Source organism: Engystomops pustulosus, chromosome 4, assembly GCF_040894005.1.
Source record: "Engystomops pustulosus chromosome 4, aEngPut4.maternal, whole genome shotgun sequence".
Classification (NCBI taxonomy): domain Eukaryota; kingdom Metazoa; phylum Chordata; class Amphibia; order Anura; family Leptodactylidae; genus Engystomops; species Engystomops pustulosus.
This window is the reverse complement of record NC_092414.1, coordinates 54,643,011-54,667,825: the sequence shown is the minus strand read 5'-3', so window position 1 is coordinate 54,667,825 and position 24,815 is coordinate 54,643,011. Positions and strand designations below refer to the sequence as shown.

The 24,815-nt window shown below is 39.2% G+C and overlaps 1 protein-coding gene across 18 annotated transcripts in view; it reads left to right on the top strand.

The window, feature by feature from the left end:
* TENM2 (teneurin transmembrane protein 2) overlaps positions 1-24,815 on the top strand; it is a 1,545,179-nt gene that overhangs the window by 1,315,573 nt on the left and 204,791 nt on the right. The gene's annotated exons all lie outside the window — the stretch shown is intronic.

The window sequence follows — 24,815 nt, the reverse complement described above, 5'->3', positions numbered from 1 at the left end:
CGCTAAGAGTGATGTTACCTTAATGCAACAAGAAGTTATTGCTCGTGTGTACTTCTGCAAGGTAATTTATGTGGTATTTATTACACACTTTTTTTGCATATAACACTTTAGTGCGGTTTTATGTGTTTTGGTATAAAATTTCTGTTTTAGCGCAGCTTTCACTCAATAAGAACCCTAATATCCTAATATGTGAACTAAAGTACCTAGTAAGGAACTCTAGATCAGCAGTGAGATTTCTTAGTAATATTAAAATCCAGCCATGCCGTATGTATTTGTTGGTTTATATGGCAGATACAACGGGTAGACTTAGTGGTAAAAAAAACCCTATCAGGGCTAGTGACAGCGTGCTATGAAGACCTAACTAGGTGCATATTCAATGGCTAAATCCTCATAAAATGTGCATATGTGTACACAGATTCTGGATAAAAATAAAAAAAAAATCACATTGTTTGCATTTTAATTCATTTATTGCATGAAATAAGTATTTGATACAACAGAAAAACAGAACTTAATATTTGGAACAAAAATCTATTTGCTATTACAGAGGTTAGACATTTCCTGTAGATTTTACCAGGTTTATAAACTTCTATAGGAATTATGTTTCAATCTCTACACAGATCTTCTTCAGATCTTTCAGGTTTCTCAACTGTCACTGGGTAATATTAAGTTTCAGCTCCCTCAAAGATTTGCGATAAGATTCAGATCTGGAGACTGGTAAGGCCACTGCAGTACCTTGAAATGTTTCTTATTGAGCCATCTTTAGTTGTCCTGGGTGTGTGTTTTGATAATTGTCATGATGGAAGACCCAGTCAAGGTCTCTCTTCTATACTGTTACTGAAGGAAAGCGGTTGTTGGCCCCATATATTCTCCTATTCCTTTAGCATAAATGAGCCCAATTCTTCACTGTTGTGACTGTGTTCTTGAAGTTGTACCCATCCTTCTTCCTCTAAACACAGAGTGGAGTTAATACCCAAAAGCTATATTTTTGTCCCAACTGACCACTTGACCACTTCTCAGGGTCTGGACATGTGCTATCGTGAGAGGGGTCTTGTACATGATACTAATGTGATGTGCTTGGCTGATTCCTAACCTTTCTCAGGATAATCCTTACCCCATGAGGTGAGGTCTTGCATAAAGCCCTAACTGAAGATGATTGACGGTCATCTAGTGTTTCTTCCTTTTTCTAATAATTGACCCAACAATTGAATCAATGAAGAAGGCAGTAGTCTGGCACCAGCCGACCACGGCGTTATGTACCTTCAGTGACACTCGGCATGGATTTTGACAGGGTAGTTAGGTAGTTAGGCCTGGCCCCGCTCTGTTCCTGTACGCACCTCAATAAAGGATATATTTCGCACTGTACTGGTGAGTGCCGCTGCTTTCTACACCTTACATTGACCCAACAATTGTTGTCTTCTCACCAATTTGATTGGTGCAGGGCCACAATTGTGTCCCAGGTGTCTCTTTGGTTTTGGCCATGGTGGAGAGGTTGGAGTGTGATTGATTTGAGTGTGTGGACAGGTGTACTTTGCAAAGTTAATGAGTTCATACAGATCAAACATTTACTACAGTTAATGGGGGCAGAGTAGGAGGAGCTTCTTAAAGGAAATTAGGGCTGAGAGAGATAATTATTTATAAATCATACAATGTGACTTTCTGGATTTCTCCATTCTTTCTAGGAGGGAAAACTTTCAAAATCATCAGTGTATCAAATACTTATTTGCCCACTGTATGTGTCTTTATGTGACCCTTCCATAAAACTTTTAAGCCTTGGCAATAGGGTATGTATAAAGTGTCCTAACTACCTTTGAATACACAGCTACTAGTTTTTTTCTATAGATAGGTTAGATCGACACACATTTTGAGGCATTTCACGAAACTTCGAAAAACATGGCCTGCATTTTCATTAACTTTAGCCAGTAGCAAGATGTAACTAAATGTTTTTCATTGAATATTTTCTCCCAATGGTTTATCTTAGTGAAATTTAAGATTATTTATTTGATAACATTTACCTAAACAAAATCACTGTGCATCTAGATGGTACAAATCAATGATCATCGATTACTTGTCAGCCATTTCAGTAAGCCAATCTGGATATATTGGCAATTGGGTAATTAAAAAGTACCCATCCCCCTTAGTGTTTCTTTATTAAATGATTTACTTCTCCAGTGTTTTTATCAAGATGGATCACACTTTGAATGCAATGTAATCCAATTTGGCAATTACTAGATAAATACTACGTAAAACAATTACAAAACACAAAAAAAACCCTTCTAAATTAGAAGCCATACAAGATTGTCAATGATAGCATTTGTAAGACCTGCTTTTGGGCAGGTTCATTTAAGGTGAAAATGTTTAACTTTATCACATTTCTATAATTAATTATGAATGATGCTTCTTGTTTTGTGCACAGATGTTAAATTTATTGTGCCCACAGTGATCAGGTGAAAGAATACTCACTCCTATTACTTCACATGGAGAACACATATTGTACACGGTTAACAATATTCAGTGAGGGGCTACCCTTGCACCATTATAGGTTCTTAAAACTCCTGATGAAAGCATGGCCTCATTTTACCTAACCCTTTACTTACCGGACCCTTTCCCATTTTGGAGACATATGATAGGCTTATTATCTGCGAGACAAATGATACTTTCTAGTGGCACCATTTTATATTGTGTTCATTGTAAAGGGAAGCTGGAAAAAAAATTTCAAATGTGGTACAATTGGTAAAACAAACAGTTGTGCCAAATCCCTTTTGCTTTGTTTATCTATATTTTCATGTGCAGTCCAAACAACACCTCCCTAGATCAATACAATCTAAATTATTACTAAATTTATGTAGGTTTTATTATGTTTTAATTCCAAACAAATTCATATTGTTTGTCCAAAAATATATTCTTAGTTTTGCCATATTCTGACTCCAATAATTTTTTCATACTTTAGTCTTTAGAGCTGTGAAATGTGCGGAAAATCGGACATTTTAATTTAATTAAGTTTTGATAACCTTTTTTTTTTTATGTGTTGCGAATTGGCGAAAAAATGGTGGGCTAAAGCTTTGGGTTATTGGGTTCACAGGGTTAACAGGCTCCCGAGTATCATTTCACTGGTCAAAACCCTAAAATGACATCAAGGGGACATTGAACAGTATTTAACGATGACAGGGCCCAAATAAAACACTTAGATGCCACAGTGGAACCTGACAGCAAAACCTAACAGGTTTAGCTGCCACAATCAGTGCTAGCACTGACCATTGCAGCTACTGTGTTATTCTGCTGACATCTGCCATGTATGGAGAGGGCACAGCACATGACACTTCTACATACAGCCCTTACTGTTGTATGATGTTCACTGGAGGTTATAATTAGAGAACAGTGTACGATCACTTGATTTTTACAGAAATAATGTCATCTTCATTGACCAACATTGACTTGACATATTTTTTTTTGTAAGGGGTACACTGTGCCACTAGAACAATGTTTTACACAATTTCCAAATTATATCAACATAAAACCTTTATTTTTTAAAAAAATATGATGATCATACTAAGAGAATAGAAATTACTGTAGCTCATAGAAAGAATATAATTAAATTTCCTGGTTACACCAGTCACCAAACTACAGGAACTGTACAGGCCTTCGCTTTGAATGACTGCAGCACATCTGCGGCCACAGGACATCATTGTTATCGGTTTCTTGGCCATAACTTTGCCTCCAAGGATTCTCCAGAAGTTTTCTATTGGGTTTAGATCAGAACTCTGGGCTGGCCATTTCATTGTTTCAACTGCTTTACCCATTTTGCTGTGTTACAAGAGGCATGAGGCATTGTCCTGCATAAAAATTGCTGGTGATGAACATAAGAGAGAGACTATGTGTTGTGGAACAAGGTCCTGATACACACTTGCATTGACTCTACCATGTAGCTGTATGAGAGGTCAAACTCCTGCTGTAGAGAACATTCCTCAACCCATGACGCTTCGTCAAAGATGTGCATCACAAAGTCTAGTCTCTTCTGTCTATCATATCGCTCCTGTAAAGGATGTCTCTTAATGCTTTTAAGTTCACAAACATAAAATAAAAGCAGATTAGAAAATCAGTTTTTTCATCAGTTTAGAGTATATAGATTATACATTGACATGAAGATTAAACTCCATTTACCTGCAATGTGTAATGATTTGTGCCAGATCCTGATGCATTTTCTGTTAGTATAAGCAATGTACACACCTTGTTTGCTCCTGGCCGTTATAATTTTATGGCAAGTGTCAATGGGCAGAAACTACTAGAGCTTAATGTTCCCTCTGACTAAACATAATGAAGTCATACATCTTAATTATGTGCGCATGACCGCATTCACTATGGCTTAGTAAGGAGGACCTTAAAACGTAGGATGAGAAGACACAAATTGTTAACAGCATTACAATGACACATATTGAATATATATATATGGAGAGTTACACTTACTTTTTGCACAGTTTGAGATACAACTCCATACTGGTAGACAATCGTCTCTGTCCTCGTCCTCGGGAGGTGTCTACCGTTTGACCTTTAAAGCTGAGTCTGGCGACTACTGTAGCATTGTGTAATTATACCCTGACATGTGCATTGCTGAAGTTGACACTGATGCTTGATAACGAAAACAAGGAATCATACACATTAAAATCTTGCGTACTCAAATAGCATTCATAGACTAAAGTGACACTGATGGTTGAGGACAAAAACAAGGGATCATGTTCATTACATTTTTGTGTCCTCTTTGACACTTTGCGGTCCTTACAGCAGTTCTCATGCTTACATTGTTCGTTTCTTTGATAGCATCTTGTTTATTGTGTGCCTTGACATGGCATGACTTGTCAGTAGCTATTTATTTGTCTTGTGGTGTACTTTTATGAAAAGAAAGAAATAAATCCCTCCACAAATGGTTTTTTATTTCCTTTTTTAAATGAAATACAGCACACGAAACATGAGAGTTTTGAAGAGCACTGTTAATGCATATACTCTTCATCCTATTGTCAGACATTGCAAGAGATAACCAATGATATTTTTGGAATTTTTCATTTAGATGCATGAGCTGGGGGTTTATTTGTTAAACCACTGTTCCTTCTTTGTTATAGTAATAGCTAAGACTTTTCAGTCTTCCTCAAACTTCTCTGTCCTACTGACACCAGGTTAGTGAATTTTTAGCTACCATGAGGCTGGGACTGGTCCTTAGGTGAACAGGTGCATCCACCAGTACCCCCCTTAGCTAGGTGTAGGTCCCCATGTCTTGCATTAGAAGTGCTTTACAGGGTACTGTCACATTTTTGTAGATTTTGTAGCAAACTGTACATATAGCTGTACAGTGGTGGTCTCTGAGAAACAAATGTTTCTGGGGGGACTTAGGCATCCCAGTCCTACACTGGCTGCCATATATACAGCGTCAGACCAGCCTCTAACACATAATACATCATAAAACAGGGCCCCTAAGGTCCAAAGACAATCCGCTTTGTAGCTGATATTGAAGCCTAGCACTAGGAATGTAACTGATAAAATCACCTCTTCCAATGGGCCCAAATGGAGGCGTAACTTGAGGGGTTGCAGAGAGGGCAGTCACAACCGAGCCCAAGTGGGGGGCCCATAAGGTGTCACTTTTCCATGTGAGAAAACTTTCCTTGCACAGACTTTGCACTGACTTGGCACTTCCCCCAGCCTCTGCCTGATGTAATCTCATGGCAGCAGAGGAAGTTTTAGCACAAAGTCAGAAGGGATACTTGCACAGTGTAACAGCCTTTGAAAACATAGCACAGAAAGGCTGTGGTAACGCCCCCCAGGTCCCTTCTGGCTCATCAGCATAATTTTATAAGTTGATTACCAAAGTAACAGTGCCTGGATCTATGAGTAAGTGGCGCTGTTTTGTCATGCTTGATTTTGATGGCAGATTTTCTTTTTTAAGGCTATTAATTGATAACATAGAGTGGCTTTGATCCTTTGCACTATACCCCTATGTCTGAAACACTTGCCTAATCTGATGAGACTGAGTAATTAAAGTTAGAAAATGAAAATCACAATTATTGATGTTCAAGGTCAAAACGAAGCTTCTCCGAATGTTTTTTCTTATGTGTCATCTGTCTCTGCAATTGCACTGTAATGATTTGAAGCAAAAAGCATAAATAAAAACACAATTGTTAATTTAATCTGCAAAAGAGAGAATTAACGCATAAATAATGCATGAGCATGCTTGGATATTTGTGTTGAGACTACTGAGTAACAAAGAGCTTGGTCCATAGAAACTCTAAATATAGTTCTACTCAGTGACCATTTTTCCATCTCTCTAAGGTAGAATGGTCAGATTTAATCATCTTCAACAAGCTTACTGGCAAATAAAAGCATTGCAAGTCCCTCAGACTTCTGCTTATTTCCATGGATTTTAACAAAAGCCGTTCAGCGGTATCTTCTTCGCACAGCTATACCCCAGTTTATTGTAACACTAACAGGAAGAAGCAATCTACTTCATCCCTCAGAATAGACATATTGGCCCACATTTACTAAAAACAGTGCAAACTACAGATAGTGCAGTTCACCTATGTAGTGTGCAGAGGGCGCCAGATTCAGAATTTTTCGTGCACGTTCTAAATGAATCCAGCACTCCCTGCACTGCTCCGACAGAGTGCATCTTTAACATGGTGCGTGTGACAAATTTCTATCAGACTTTGCATGATAAAGAGCTTCCATAGAAAAGAGCTTCCTGTTTCGTTAACTCCCATTGATACGAGGAGCTGCATAAACAGCTACAAATCTCATTCTGCATGTTTGTTTAATGAGCTGAAATAGAAGTCTTAGAGCAGTGGTGGTCAACCTTTCTAATGCTGCGAGCCCATGGCCCTTTAATACAGTTACTCATGTTGTGGTGACCCCCAACCATAAAATTCACAGTGATGCCCCAGTACTCATAGAGATTCCCCCAGTAGCCAGCAGTCACAGTGGAGTCCACAGTAGTCAGCAGTCACATGGGTTTCCCCACTAGCCAATAGTCACAAGAATGCCACCAGTAGCTAGAAGTCACAAGAATGTGCCCCAAGTAGCCAGCAGTCACAGTGATGCCCCCAATAGCCAGTAGTCACACTCATACCCCCAGCGGTCACAGTGATGCCCCCAATAGCCACGGTGATGCACCACAGTGGCCAGCAGTCATAATGATGCCTTCAGTAGCCAGCAGTCACAGGGATGTCCCTAGTAGTCAGTATTCACAAGGATGCCCCAGTAGCCAGGAGTCACACTGATGCCCCCAGCAGTCATAGTGATGCCCCCAATAGCTAGTAGTCACAGTGATGCTCCAAGTAGCCATGGTGATGCACCATAGTGTCCAGAAGTCACAATGATGTCTCTAGTAGCCCACAGTCACAGGGATGTCCCTAGTAGTCAGTATTCACAGGGATGCCTCCAGTAGCCACAAGTCACAAAGATAAACAGTTACATTTTCATCTGGTGACATCACATATCTGCCTTTGTGGGCCATATGCTGCTGCACCCTAGACCCAGCGCAGGTGGATGCATCATCTCATGTTGCTTGTGCCGCATCTACTATCACACAGACTGCTCACTCAGTCTGTTTTGGTTCCTAATGCCATCAGAACACATTTTTCCGATGGTCTTCCCTGTAAAAATCTTGTTCTACTCTGGCTGCCTTAAAGCATCTGTGATGCTACAAGTTCAGGTCATTTCATCCTTAGTTGGATTGTGATTTGTTGTCCTTAATAAGAACTATATAATATTGAGGAATTACAGCAGCCTTTATGTGTCTCTCTAACAATCATCTTTCATTATTTTATGTATATTATGCAACTAGCCACCATGTCCATGTCGAAGAGTGTTGACCTACCCATGTTATCTAGACAGTTCCAGTGAAGTCATTGAGAATTCTAGACTATTGTTCTCCTGCTGTTAAATATCATTGGCTAAAAGTGAAAAGAAAGTTGATAAATATTCCATTATTGGCTCAGTAGACAGATCCTTATTAACCTTTGCAAATGTGCCCCTACATTTCTAACAATGCTAGCAAAAAATAAATTACCAACTGTACAAAAGGCTCACTGGGGGCTCTTAGTATAAATGTTTACAGGCAGATAAATGTCAGCTCAACCTCACAATAGCGTTTCCCTGTTTATTTCCACTTGCTCACGCCGAGTACACCTGTGATAACAGGAAGTCTTCCATAAGGAACAGAGGGTGCGGGATGATTCATGGTCTAGCAGAGATACACCTGTGTTTTATGTATTTGTTGTCTTAGCTGTTCGGGAGGCTTTGTGTTTTTTGCTTGTATTATTTAGAACAGCCATAAACCGTGATACATGCAACCCGTGACATGCTGCAGAAGGCCTGCTACAAGTCATAATCATGATGTGCAGTAAATCTGTGCATAGCTCCCTTCTCTATGTGCAGCTATTTTCAATCCACAAAGGTGATAACGTAAGCTATAACGCTGGTTCCGAACACCATATATAAAAATCACAATTCGGAATTGGACTTCATACAAAATTTTACTGTTGATTTAGGCAAAGGTTAAAGACTTTAAACATTACAGTAAGATAAATCTGCATTTTATAATTCAAAACAATTTTCTTGAAGATCTTTAGCATGCCTATAACACATTTTATTAACATTGTACTGCACCTTAAAGGTAAATGCAGATGATGAGTATTGTAACCAGCAAAAACAAACAGTTAAAAGAAGTGTATAGTCTGTGCTGTGTGATCATTAAAGGGGTTTTCCAACAAACTAAAGTTAGGCCGTATCCACGGGATAGGGCCCAACTTGTTGATTAATGGGGGTCTCAGTGATGACACCCCCACAGATCATGAAAATGAGGGGTCCGGTGGGGTCCCGTGTATGTCATGTGTCCTTAAGTCGGAGACTGCCTGTTCAGTGAATCATATATTTTGCAATAAATTGTGTTTCATCCTATTAGTCTGATAAAACTAACTTTGGGAAGTAAAGGAAACCTACACTTTTACCATTGTAGTAGTAACATGCAAGACCAAGTACACATCACTTTTACTCTTTTTACACAATAGTGTAAGTTTTAATGACATAAATTTTTTTAAAGTTTAAAATGCAAAAGGCTTTCCCCTTCCTGAGCTCCACTGCATCTTCTCAGTACTGCCCACTGCCCCTGTTCAGGCATTGGCACTCAGCTCCTGCTTGATGACCTGCCCAGCCCCTGCTATAGATCATTTCCAGTGCAGCCATGAGACAGTTCCTGCAAATTTGAGTTGCCATTAAAGGTCTCTTTTATAGAGAAAAGGCCTGCATGCTCAATCCGTTGAGTAAAAAACCTTGCCTTCATTCACGCCTTCAGACGCTTAACATTAAACATGACTTTTTCAAGAAGCCGTGTGACATGATGTGTAATAATAGCATAAGCAGCATATCTATCTCTATGTGGACAATGCTCTTTCCATATTTTTACATCTTCTCAGGACAGGTTAGGGAACTGGAAGGTTCTTTTCAGGGCAAGAAAATAATTCTTGATGGCAATTATTACATTCAGGGGCAATTTAGATTACCTGCACACGAGCATGCGTAATGTAACAAATCCATGGTTGGAAATGTGTGGTCCATGTTTTATCGGCATGTGACCTATACTCACATGCTGATGACTGCACGAGCATGGGAATGCACGAGCCACCTACTCCGGCAGGAATAGGACCTGCTCTATAATTTGCAGTCAGTTGCGTGTGTGAGTCAGTAAAAAAAACATTTGTCTGTTTGTAGATCAATGGATAGCTCACAAATAGTCAAAATAGTAAGAGAGGTAGGATGTAATTAAACCGATTTCTCACCAATTTCTCATTCATAAATTTTGTTGGCCATATCGCTTGTCACTAGAGGATAAGGTTGGATAGAAGCTTTAACATCTCAAGGGAAAGCAATTTTTTTTTTTTTCAAATTAATACTACCCAAATGGAGAATACAGATATGAATATATTATCTTCTGTTTACTGGCAACCGCAGAAGTGATCTACATGAAACAAAATACCCTATTCAGACTCAGGTGTTGCTTTTGAATATGCACCAGGGTGCAACAATCCTCACGCCAGCTGAATACATGTGTATAGAGAGGCTTTTATTCTGCTATGTAACAATCTCATGACAAGCAGCTGCTCTCCCATTATGCAAACAACCTGTACAGTAAGTTCACTTTTATTTCTTCATGGTTGAAAAATCATTTGGTGAGGGATGAATGCAAAACACGTAAAATGGAAGGCAAGGTTGACGATAAGAGAAGCAATAGTGACTGCTTTCATTGTGCGATTTCGGCTGAGTTATGCAAATCGACCTCTGCATTGGTATTTGTTTGAAAAAGAGAGTTTTAAATTGGTGCTATTGACCTTCACTTAAATGACATTCGAACGTCAAGCAGAGTGTTGCAGTGGAAATGCGGCTGTTGTCTGCAGGTGGCAATTGATGAAGAGATTGACTGACACTTTACTCGGCAACTCATTTTTGCACTTAATTTGTACAGGGGGAAAGGTTTATCCTCTTAAAAGATTTGAGATAAAGCAGAGAGCACTGCTGATAAATAATCTCTCATGAGATCAATGTAAAATATATTTAAAGATGCTGGAAGAATGTTGAAAGTTTATCGAAATAATACGGTCAATTTAATTTTTTGAGATTGGCCGGGATTGATTTAGAGTAATTTTTTTAAATTAAGGTTTTATTTTTTGTTTTTGTTTTCATATCTATTAAAGGATATCAGGCATATCATAAGCTAAGTGGCAGAATTTCTCTGTCTCCTATACAACAGTCATCCTGACATGATAGTGAATACTAGCATTCCATATAAAAAAACAATTGGGGTCATCTTTTCTTAAGTTTGGGAATTATACTCTATTTAATCTTCTGAAGAAATTGAGTATTGCCTCCCCTAAACAGTTTCACATGGGCATCCCTGATTGTAACCGGTCAGCATTGCCGGACTAAGCTGCCTAGGGTCCACCAGTAAATTCTGTTCTTGGTGCCCACCACCCACCACATGTATTTATAACATGGAAAAAAATTCTAAAACATAGCTGACAGAAATTTAATTCCATAGTAATTTGCTTCCTAAACCCTGCCAAATACTGCTATGGTTCAGGGAACCAACTACCAGCCTTTTGCTATGCAAACCAGGATGATATGATTATTCAGAGAACAAAGGCAACTGCACTCCTTATTAAAGGTGTATTCCGGGAATATGAACATCTGATACAAAAACTCATGATGCTATAAATAAATGAATATAACAAAAATCAATGTCATTAGTCACAACATGGAGCTTAAATAGTTTAATTTTATGGTTCGCAAAATGTTATGGCCTCTCTAAAGTAGGCACAGTTATTACCAAGATGACCGCTACTGGAAACTACAAGTCCCAAGATCCTTTAGTTCTTAATAACTCCTCCCTATTATTTCCTGCCCCCAGTGATGATGTGACAGACTGTCCTGCTCTGTTATCATAGTAATGATGTGTAACTGCCATCATGGCACATTACCTAAACACTAGCCATACTGGATGCACTGCAACCAACTGACTACAGCCAAACATAGTGGTGATCACATGACCTGCCCAGGCAGGTGCAGGACATGTGATGTGGACATGTGACCAGCGGCCATCTTTTGTCCTGTGTCTGTTCCGTGCAAAGCAAATCAAAGGACTGATTAAAGGTCAAGTGGCATTTTAATTCTTCATTATAGTCTATGTCAGCAGCATTTTTCTCATAAGGGAAGCAACATTTAAAATAACAACTAATTACATATTAGCTTATATTTACTGACTCATTTGTATATGAATTATGCTGATTCCTGGAATACCCCTTTAAGTCCTGGGTTAGAGAAGTTGCATTTATTCACCCAGCGTGTGTAATATATATATACCACAACTTCTGTAAACCAAGACTGACAAACTGCAGTTGCCCTTCTTCTCTAGATATGTACAAAAGGATCGAGTGAACCAGAATCATCATGCTGCATGCACCCACACTGAATTGATTACTTATACGAGTGGTGCTGTCTACTTTTCTACTTTGCCAGGATTACATGCCCACTGAACTGCAGGCTGCATCAAGATAACAAATAATTGGGGCCATACAGTGTGTTAAAAGGTAGAGTCAAGGTACTGTAGGAATAACACTGATATGCTTCAGGTTGCCTCTACATGTTCTTCCAGACATCCAATGCATCTCTAGTATATAAAAATAAACTGGTGGCCCATCAGGGGATTCTCCTGTCCTCCTTTTAGCCAGTCTGAATGTTATAGTATGTAGGACTACATTCCCAACATAGTTGCCAATGAATTTAGAGTTCAGTTATCTATATTATTTTTATTCATTTATAGAGCACTATTCATTACATGGTGCTATACTTAAAATAGGTGTTTACATAAAAACAAGCACAAATAAGTACAAAAGACAAATCTAGACTGAACTGGCCAATCTACATAGATGAAACAGCAGTAATATTACAGTAAATTGTATTGTGGCACAATGTGAATTCCAAAGTGTCACTAAAGTGTTATCATTAATATTTAGATTTTTGTAACCTACATAGAAATTCACATCTACATTGATAAGCTAGTACAAATAATTTACATCTATATGAGAAATTATATGTAGCCATAGAGCAGCAAAATTACACTAATACTACATCATCAGGCCTCATTTATCCAGAGCTCATGGCAACCAATCAGAGATCAGGTTCTATTTTATAAACTGCTGTGGGAAAATGAAAGCTTAGCTCTTATTGCCATGATTGGTTGCCATGAGCAACTACAGTTTTTTTCATAGACAATTTTGGTAAATCTCCCTCTTGTGCATTTTGCACAAACTAATATTTTAAACTATGAATTTAGCAAAAACAAATAGAAAGTAGAAAGAAAATGAAAACAAACTCTAAACACTGCCGCTCCAGGCACATTCCTGCCTAGGTCTTTATGGTGAGAAAGTAAGACTCAGACTCCCATTGTTTTCTAGCTGAAAATTCAGACACCATTGGGCATGCAATTTGCTCATTCAATAAAAATCACACCATGCTTTCATTCCAGAGCCAAATGTCATAAAACCATTATAGGATTATATTCCTACTAATTCTGTTAATGCACATTTGTTGAGAATCGGTCTTTTATAGACATACACAAGAACAGAACTAACAAGGATTAATCCCAAGATGCAGAGGAATAAAGTAATACCCACTTAGGATAACATAGAATTCTTAATTATAAATCACAGTTTAATCAAGAAAAAAATATGTATTTAATATACTTATGAAAAGAGCATGAAAAACAAGCAAATTGACCTCATCAGCCATAATCTAGTAACAGATTTTGTGAGCTGAAAAAGGCATCTGTCCTTTGGATTCACCCTTTTATCCAATATAGTAGAGGCAAATTTCCCTCAACCTTTTCATCTCAAAATCTGGCTTTCGGTATGAACACCAGGATCAATGATCCATTTTGAGAATTCTAGGAACTGTAATCTGCTACATAAAACAAGTGTACACAACCTACACACATATTTTCTTCCATTGTAATAGATTACAAACACCATAGGGTGTTGTATTAAGATTGTTGTGCACCAGTCTCAATGGAAATCTACAATTGAGAATCTACTTTGAAGTAGTTATTGATGGAGATCCCTGCATCTGCACAATCTCAATCTTTTATTCAGTCCTTAGTGAAATAATGTTTATTTATTCTTTATGCAGATTACTTGGAGAGGCTTCTGGGGGTGTGGAGTAGCCTCAGACAGCTCCAGGGGCGAAGGCTCCTCCTTGCCCCCAGTCGCAACCTTCATAGATAACTACCCACTCTTTACTCCTCTTACCTTCCCATTTCTGGCAGCAGTCAAGCTTTGCTCAAATGCAGTAGCACCTTTTTTGCTTATGTAGAGCCACCTGCTGCTTAAGATTCGCCTGCCGCCGGGGAGCTTCTATGCACGCACAGTAGCTCCAATTGTCTGTCCATAGCCAGGCAGCAGTATGGGGAGCTCTGCACTTATGCAGTATCTCCCATTTGTAGAACATCTCCAGCAGCAGACGTGTTACGGCCTGTGAAACAGGTGCTACTGCACTTATGCAGAGCTCACCTGCTGCCAGAGACTGCGCAAAGAGAAACGATGAGCAGGTAGGCAGGTGTGCAGGCAGGTGTGCAGTTCGAATTGACCTTCACTCCTGGAGCTGTCTGAGGATACTACATGCCCCCTGTAGCCTCTGCATCAAGAACAAATAAACATTATTTCACTAAGGGCTGAATAAAAGATAAAATGGTAAGCACATGCTGCACTTAGAGGGAATTTTCACCGGGAACTACTTAACCCCTTAAAGCCAAAGCCACTTTTCACCTTTATGACACGGCTCATTTTTTCAAATCTGACATGTGTCACGATAAGTGGTTATAACTTTGGAATGCGTTATAGAAACTACACCCCTCAACGTACGTAAAACAACTTTTATGAAGTTTGTTAACCCTTTAATTGTTTTAGAGGGGTTAAAACAAAATCGGATGCAATTTCGAAATTACATTTTTTTTTGGCTAAATGAATGTGTTTTTCATAAAATGTACGAATTCTCAGTGGATAAAATACCAAAACGCTCCACAAAGTTTAATACCCAATCTCTCCCGATAACAATACCCCATATGTGGTGGTAACCTGCTGTATGGGCACACGCCAGGGCATTGAAGGGAAGCTGCGACATTCAGAGCAGATTATTCATCGTCACTTTAATGACTGCAGCGTGTTAGGGGTCACCCGATCCATTAAGGAGCCGGCGCCAGAATCATGACGTAGTATTACTGCATGTTGCGGGAATGCGAGTCCCGCCATGCAGCAATGCTACGTCAAATGGCAGGAAGGGGTTAATCATCAGTGCATCCAGAACACTACATGCTAGAATTACTAAGAGGTTCCAATGAAGCACTTGTGCGCCAGAAGTGAAATCAGTTATGACAGTTTTTTGGGGCAGGTTGTAGTAATTCTGTCTGGCCATGGTTTCCTCGCCCTGGACCTTCTTTTGCCTTCTTTGTCAGTGAAGCCACCTGGCGCACAAGGCAGGATATATTGGCACTAGGGTAGTCACAGTTTGTAGCATGTAGAGGTTACTGATGGACCAAATTGGCTGCTGCCGTGCCCCCAAGAACATATTTCACACCACATTAGAACAGCCAGAACCAAGCTACCAGCAAAAAACCGGAAGGAGCAGGGATATTTATTTTACTTATGTTTCTTTGACGTGAGCTCATCATGTAGATCATGTAATGAGTATGTAGAGTCTTATTAAACATGACTGTTGTCATAGAATACTATACCATCATTCCTGTGACCTGTCTGAGTTTTATTTAGTTAACAAGGAGTTAATTTTCTAACCTGTATTACATTACAGGACATGGCTAATCTCATTATGATTAAATGCGTGTCTGGTGTTAAAAAGGGAAAAATATCTTCTTAACCTATTTTTACAGCATTGCCTCCCTGTTTCTGCACCTACTTTAAATGCAGAAAATGTACTTAAGTAGTTCTGTTTGACAGGTTTGCTAGCCACAGACACTTTCCCAACCAAATCTTTTTTTTCATTTTGCAATTAAATTTCCTTCATTGTCACAATACGACGGTTTTATGTGAGTCTTGCTACAAATATCCTCATGTAATAAATGCTAAAACACAATCCATTTACGTCAGCTTGGCATCTTCGCTACAATTAATACTCTTTCTCAGAAAATGGACCTAAATACGAGCAATTTTCCGGTGCCATGACATCACAGTCCAGTAGATTTCCTCTAGATTTGCTTCTTAGGTATATGTCTAAACTTGTAAATCTACTCCATTTTCTATTTATACTAATGAGAAGCAGGACAAATGCCACAATCTCATGGCATCTGCTGTCATTTCTGGTATCATTGTAGTCTCTATGCTCCAGTCTTGAACAAATGCCATCATCTACATTATTCATAATGTCCTCATCAACCTTGTCACTGTTTCCTGCACATTCTATGGCTTGTTCAAGAATAACTAGTTCTTGCTGCAGTGTGTCCTCTTCAGTCCACTTTGGCTCCAATCTACTTTCAATTATCAACCAGGCATGACCATCTGTTAGATCCATACACGCTGAATGTGTGTGAATGAATGTAGAAGCAGGTATGAATACAAAGCTGGGATGTTTATTACACACATTATACATAAAAAGAGGCAAATGGGAGCAGCCAAAGCAAAAAGCTTTCCTCTATTACATAATAAGCATCATTAAGCATGTAACTATCTACAACTTTAAAGGAAATCTACCACATGGATGCATTCCTTCTAAACCAAGCACACTTACATACTGTTGTGTGCCTCTTGAAGGGGTATCCATTCTTCTTTTCACTTCTAATAGCTTAGTTTTTTTGAAAAACACATTACAATTACAATTATGCACATGATCCTCAGGGGCTCCTGTCCCAGGAACCACTTATGGCTTTGTTGTCTGCTAATAATTCACATCTTCATTGGGCGTGTCAGGGATTTTTATGCAGGGCCCCAACAGCCCTCTTGAGTTTTGTAAGGTGAGTCCTAATTAACCCTTTGAGGGAGGATGAGATAGCTGCCGGCAGCGAGCTGACAGAGTGAATGAAAAACACAGTCGGTCTTCCCATGCACTCAAATCAAACTGTTTATTTCAAACAAATACCGCTATATTTTAACACATGAAGATCAGCATTTGGGGTGTTGATAAGACACTTAGATTCTATTGGCCATTATGGTTTTGTACCAGCACATTCTGGGAAAAATGACTAGGCCTTGTTTACAGCCATGCTTATCTACACAATGGCTCCTAGAAGCTTCTTCATAACCAAAATAAATAACAAGAATACAGAGGCCTGAAGGACGGTAAGAAATGCCAAGGATATTGTGAAAAGGCAAACAACAGTTTAAATGAGAAAAAATAGCTGAATTAAAACATTTAACTCTATAGCTTCTAAAAGGGCAGCATACCCCCCCCCCCCCTAGGTGGCCGCTGTATCTAAGATGGCGGACAGTAGTCAAGATGGCGTCCGAAACCAGTGCCACCTCCTTAACAGGCGTTTCCATTCAAAGGGTGGAGATGGGGAGAAATGCTGAATGGGGGAGGAAATCAGCTGACATGAGTCCCTAATGCTCATTTGCATAATTTTGAAATGGTTTTTGAGAAAAACTGAGCTAGTATTAGCAAAAAAGAATAGATTCTGTTTTAGGAGGCACACACCAGCATATAAGTGTGCTTGGCTTAAAAGCACTCCTTCCAGGTGGTAGATTTAAAGCCTCATGTACAGTTTACCAACTTATATACACTCGGACCCCATGCATTAGGAATATGAGTAGCCTTAGGTTATTACCATTTGATTACAATCAAGGTACTGCTGCATCACTCATATGTCATCCTCTCAATTCACTAGTGGGCCAGTCTGCCATTATTGTGGGAAAAAAGACAAAAAAGATTTCACAAAACGAGTTAACGTTTTATACATACGATTTATATGTGTCCTGAATTTGATAAAAGGTCTGCAACCCGAAACGTGTTATTTGGACCATTTTATAGGTATCCTTTACTTTTAGCTTTAATAAATTATTCTTATGACCTAAATATATGGCTTAATAACTGGAACATTTAAATTTTTGGGTAAATATTACTATTAGCGCCCCACATTAATTAATTTTGCAAAATTTTTTTTGTCTTTTTTCCCTTGTACTTCCGGACCCTTTTGGGACCCCGGCGCTTCTGAGTTGTGAGAGCTGCATATATAGTATATAAACCCTAGAAGTATACCATACAGATATATATACACACACACAAGAAACTGGCCATCGCATCCTGATACCTCATCGCCTGGAACTTGGGATTCTATCCTATTCTATATGTCTATGAACCAAGAATCTAACAGGTGAGCACCCTCTATTCTCCATTGAATCGTCATCCATAACCAAACGTTATCACCCGAGGCGCCGTCCTTTGTGTTTCCCATTTTTTGTGTTTCTTGGCCTATTGCCATTATTGTGAACCCTGGTCATAAGCTCAGTTATATTATGTAATACAATGTGACACATAACAGTCTTATACTATGTGTATGGGATCTCCTAACTACCCTGACAGATAATATTTGGAAATACAAAGCATGGCGCACACCACAAAGCCTATGCAATTTTAACTAATAAAGTTTCCACTTCACCATACTTGCCCAATACTTGATAAAGTAATAGAATTGAATTAACAATCCTGCACAGCTCTCTGTACACAGGTCTCTGTTTCCATAATGCTACCTGTACATCTGTTTTGTCTGTACAGTATGCTATCCAATGATTCAACATGGACAGCTGTGGTTTCCACAGCTCCTTGTATGAACCGACTGTCCAAGTCACAAAAAACATTGGGTCTATCAGCAATCATAACATACCCAATCTTTTTTTAACCCAACAATAATCCATGTCAAACTGTAGATTACTTGCCTGCCCCATAAAAACACATGGCATGGAGTTGAATAGTAATGGCTATAGGCTGCACTAGTGTCTCAATTAGTGTTTAGCAGACCCAAACCACAAAGTTCATATGTGTACTAAAATTTGTGGGTTTGGGTCCCCGAACCTGAGCCCAAGCTTCATTGGAGGTTCATGGCTAGAGCTTGGTTTGGCTCAACTTGACTGTGTAGTTAACACCCCAATCTGTGCTGGCACTTAACAAGGTTGTTAACTCTTTAAATGGTTCTGGCAATGTCTCCTGCACCATTTATATTACTGCAGTTCTTGCTCCAGCCTGCTGTTGATGCCAGCCGCCACCTTTTTCGATAGGATTGGTGCTCCCCAATTACGTCATCTGGAGTGTAGCCGTCAGTAGTTTTAATGCCGTTGGTGACTTTGTGTGTTACTGGTTGGTGTCTGGGTTTGATATCCAAACAGAATTTTAAAATCCACTCAGTGGGTCCGCTTATGACTACTCTTAATAGACTGTAGAAAGTTCTGCATAGAAGCCTATCAAAATCCTTGTATGGTATGACCAAAATTAGTGTACAGTATAGGTAAGGATTACCACAATTTGGTCTAAAGATTTGTTTACAAAGCTGTCCTTTCTGGGCCATGTTTAATAAAGGACCTGCAATACCCTGCTGCCATGTAAAAGAAATATTATCGATGATAATTCGGTTCACATTTTGCATTTGGTCTTCAGGTTTTACCTCTAACAGATTCCATATTGTGACTGTGGTGAATTAAGTTATGCCTAGGTGTAGCAGGCCCGGATTTGTCATCCAGTTTCCCCCCACACTCCAAAAAAACTGGTAGGTTGATTAGATTGTGACCTCCATTGGGGACAGGGACTGATTTGGCAAGCTCTGTGCAGCGCAGCGTTATCTGTAGGCGCTATATGAATAAGTTGGTCTTTTCTGTTATGGTTTTAGCTGTGGTCCCATAGAAAATCACGATGATATCTAACAGAGCACATCTGCCAAATTACACACACAGCTCTGCTTAAACTACATTACTTCTCCACAAGCATAAAAAGTTGTATGTGACCATAGACAATTTTGCCTCATTCTGACTGGTGCAAATCTGTCCCCTGAGTAGCGGCCACATGCACAAGTAGTTATTGGCACAGTCTGTTTATTACAACACCAGTAAACAATATACACTGGAGCCACTGGCAGCATACATATACCAGCCTTAGCTGATAAAATGCTGAAGCACATGCTGATTGATGATATTCTCACAAAATGATAAGGGCAGGCGACATTTTCCGCATTATTTTTGAGTGTGTTCAGACTTAGATGTAAATAATAATAAGAGTATCATATCTTCACGACTGATGGGGATGAGATAGCAAAATATCTGCTGTGTCAGTTTAATTCCCATATTTAAAGTTTATTACCCAATCTTAAAACAGCATAATGCAGATTTATATTTCTAATCCGTACATTATTGCTTCTGCTTATGTAGCTTTTAGATTTTTAAGAAAAAATGTATGTCTAGCTTTAATATTGTTAAATATGCCCAGCAACACACTCAACACTTAGTGATACTACATCTAAGAAAGTCAAAGCAAGGTTATATAGGTTTTGTTGCCATAGGATCATGTATTGACTACAGCTAAAGCCAAATTGACCTGCCTGTTTTGTCCTGAAAGTCTTTCTTCTTTAAAGGAGATCTGTACCTATTGAGCTTCCATAACTTTTATTAGAATATTAGCTTATCTACAGCTCCGGGTTCTATAACAGAAGCAGCAACATGGTAAAACAAATATTGCCCATAGTTTACGGTTATTACATGCTAATATGCACCCTTGTGAATATTGCAAGTATTAGGTGATGTAGCTAGGCTTTCTATTAAAAAGTGCCTTCTCAGCACATTCCATGACCTTCCATATGCAAGCTACATATCCCAGATCCACTTTTCAAGCTATGAGTTTCAAATCAATGCAATAAATTGGCTTAAGTTGTCGGTCTAGTAGTATTAATGGAAATTATCATATTTACCACTGTGAAGTAATGCCCTTAAAGGGGCTTTCTCGGAGTAAAATATGAATACCAAATTAACATGGGTCCAACACCTCCACATCTACAGAGCAGCTGATAAACAGACGAAGAGTCACTGCAGCTTAGCTTCCATTCAGAAGAAAAAGCACTTATTTGCAGTAACCTATTCTGACCACTACACGAAAATGTCTGTTTTCTGTTCTATTAATTCTTTATTTATATAGCGCACAAAGATTACGCAGTGCTGCACAAAGCATGTCAAATTGGTCCCTGTCCCCTTGGGGCTCACAATCTAAACAACCTAACAGTATGTTTTGGAGTGTGGGAGGAAACCGGAGTACCCGGAGAAAACCCACCCAAACACGGAAAGAACATACAAACTCTTTGCAGATGTTGGCCCTTGGTGGGATTCAAACCCAGGACCCCAGTGCTGCAAGGCAGAAGTGCTACTCACTCAGCCACCGTGCCGCGCCATTCTCTGGTTATGAACTGCTGATCTATATCGGTGCAGGGTGCTGTACCCCAAACAATTTTATGGACAGGTTATCAAAAGGTTTAGCCTAGATATACCCTGTAATGTATATGGTTATGTTTGTTATTCAAATTATCAAGGGAAAAAGGGGAAGATATGGAAAATCACAAAGTGTAAAAAATAACCTCAATTAAATAAATGTTAACATGAAGAGGGATGACCCTCCAATTCCAATGAATGTCAGTTCTTTGTAACACAGTAAAATTATGGGTTGCCACTGCAGATTGGTGCTCTGTAACATTCAGGGATTTATTTGCAGAGTAAGGGGGGAGGGTTGCTTGGATAACTTTCATAAGTACCCCTTGCTATTCTATGCTGATATTGGGAGCCAATTTTATGGATATTAGAAATGGTTTTAGCTTAGACATACCCTTTCATTTATATGGTTAAGTTCTCTTGGTTACTGTGCAGTCAGCGAGGATAAGGGAGGTCAACGGGAAAGAAGAAGGGGTCAGCAGCTCGTCTTTACTTTAGTAATGCCAACAGCGTCTACCTATAATGAAAGACTCCCTTCTATGAATGTAGTGCAGTTCATGCCAGAATTTTTCAAAGAAATGCGACCATCAGCAGAATGAGACCATTCAGCGTCAACCGGTCATGTGATAAGAGGGCGGAGGGATCGTCTCTGCCTAGTGGGTTACGGCTGTACAGGCACAAGGCTTGTTACCAGCTATTGTGAGGGATACAGGTGAGCAATGAATCTTTCTATCTCTCAATTGTACTGTCCCTATTCTACAGTGGGACCCTCAATGTACCAAGGGAACTCGTTTGCATTATTATTAGTAAAGCCAAACTACTGATCCCTTCTTCTATCCCATTGAATTCACATCTCCTGGCACATTACCCAGAAGACTTAGTACAGCTAGGGGGTAATTGTGAAAGTCATCCAGGGGCCACCCCTTACTCTGCAGAGGTAGACCATACTTTTATTGTGTTACAAAGCACTGATCTTCATTGGAATTGGAAGGTCATTCATTTAATAAAGGCTATCATTTACACACATGCTTTCCCTCTTCTCCCCCTTTCCCCTCTAAAATTTACTTTATTCCTTACTGGTGGTGCACACCTGCGAGTGTTCTTTTGAAGACCAGTATTCCTATATTTTTATATAGAAATGCTAGTTATGCACTCACTACCCATAATTCCATATACTATGTACTACACATAGGTATTGAGGTCCTATTTCTGGAATCTGTAGGTCAATGTGTGTTCCATTACAGAGCCTTAGAATGTAACTGGGGATTGTAGCCAAACCGCAGTTTTTTTCCTAAACAATGTAGGGTATAATCCTTAAAGGACATCTACCACTAGGTTGAAATACTGTATGCAAATGAGCCTGAGGGGCTCCAGGCTCCATTAACTCCTATGGAGCCTAGAGCCCCCCAGGCTCATTTGCATACATTACTTCATCCTGGTGGTAGCTGCCCTTTAAGAAATCTGTCAAGACTCTTAACAGGTTTAATATTGACAAATACGGCAGCTACCTATTTGCTTCTAAAGGAGAACTTTCCCTTGGGATACTGTGTGTAAAACTATGGAGAAAGAATTGCCCCCAAAAGCTTCTTACTAGGATAGACACAAAAATAAGGAAATTGATGGCTCATTAGTGTTCAATCTGCCCCACTGTGGGCAAGTGATCACAGTGCTACTGCACAAATACCAGATAGAAATGTGGCATAGAAATGTGGAAAATGGGAATACGGATGCATTGCTGTTCTATTCAAATCTGCATTTTTTTCAACTTTTTTTTGTTTTTATTCACAAATGATTTTATAACTGTTTGCCAGTTAAGAGACCGAGACATAACAAAATGATTTTGCAAATTGTTATCTTGTCAGGAAGATAATAAATTGAGGCAAATATTTATACAAATGAAATGATTTGACAAAACATTTTAAATAATAGAAAATATTACAGATTTGATCTTGATGTCTCCATTCCTCTCCTCACTAACCTTCTTAGATTGTCTCATTTATAATTGCCCTCAGCATGTATGTGAGCAAATTACTTTTTCCCCTTCCTAAAAGCATCTGCTCTACTTTACCACTAATCTGTACCTCTTCCCGCAGGTCTTTAAATAGGCCATTAAGAGAACATCTCCAACAGAAACAGACTGTCCTTTTGGACCAACATAACAGATGCTGGGAAATACCAGAGTTTACTAATGTTGTTTGGACAGAGTGTTTGAAAGTGATTATGTGTAGAAAGAGGTTGTTTGCATGGGTTAATGTAAAACCAAATCACATCCTGAGCTGAAAATGGTTGGGGAGAACATTAGCAACCACTTAAATACTTTTCATATAAGGTCTCACCAACGTAAGTCTTTATGTAAGCAATGGGTAGAAATCGCCAAAGGACACGGTGTCCTTATCCAAAAAAGTGCAGTGCACAGCTATCTCCAGCATAGTTATTGTGCAATTACGGCATATTCACATTTTAGATGTATTGGAATGTCCTCTGAATGTTGGGAAATAATCCAGTCTCACAATATGGCTCCCCAACACATCTAATTGGATGATGCTACCTGCTTGGTAGAAGCTATTGGAGACCAAATTCCAGTACTTCATAAACAAAAGCTTATCTTTTTTTTATCAAGAAATACATTTTCTTCCCCTTTGCCATTCTAATACACAATAAATTAATAAAACAAATACCACAGTTTTTTTTATTGCTATGAAATCTATAATATTTTCATATTGTTGTGTGCTAACAAATCCCCCTTCCATAAGAAATTAAGACAATTGAACAAACTAAAGTAAACACTATGGTAGTAGGCATTGTATAGAAGTATATGTGTATAAAACCAAAAAATTTATGTATTGACTATAAGGAACACCACAGTGCCCATAGTCTTAGAGCTCAGCATGCAACATCATGCTGCTTGCCACGTCTGAGAGCTTGTCCTCACAACTTGCAGTGCAAAGGAAATTAATGCAGTTTTTATGTTACCTAAATATCTACATGTCAAAGGAGATGACATTGGCTTAAGTGCCACTCTGGGTCACACACAACTGTGACTACTATAGCTATATTATTGATTGTGTGAGTATTGCCCGTGTCAGGAGCCTCATTTTCACTTAAGACAGGTTGCAAAAACCCATCACACGTGCATTGCAAATATGGTTTTCTGCCTTTTCTAAGCATTTGCATTACACTATAATTGTGTGTTATAACTTACCTTGCACCCTGACAGAATCCTCTGTGTAGACCCAGGGGTTGGGCTTTGGTCTGGATGCATTTCAAAAAACAATATGTGCCTTGAGTGTCGTGCTCACTTCTCCATCACCTTTGTGCTCCCGTACAGCTCCTCCCTCCTGCTCCTTCACAGAGCTCACAGCCTGGTGAGATGACATCAGTGGGAGAGGGAGGAGCTGTACTGGAGCACAAAGATGGGGACTAAGAGCTAAAGAGTGAGCAGCACACACAAAGTACATGTTGATTTTTAAATGCATGGAAGCCAAAGCTCAACCCCTGTGACTAAACGGAGGTTTTTTTATGGTGCAAGGTAAGTTATATAACACAATTATATTGTTATAAAAACATGCTTAGAAAATGCAGAAAGGAATATTTGCAATACATCTGTAATGGACTTCTGAAACCTGTCTTTAGTGAAAATGAGGTCCCTGGTGACAGGTTACCTTTAAGCAACAAGGCCACTAAGACTGGTAAGCATAATGGGGCTGGCAGGCTATATACTACAGGGGACTTGCTGGCTACATACTGCAGGGAGCTTGCTGGCTATATACTGGGGGGGGCTGTGACTAATGCATTTCCACCCTCAGCTTATACTCGAGTCAATAGGTT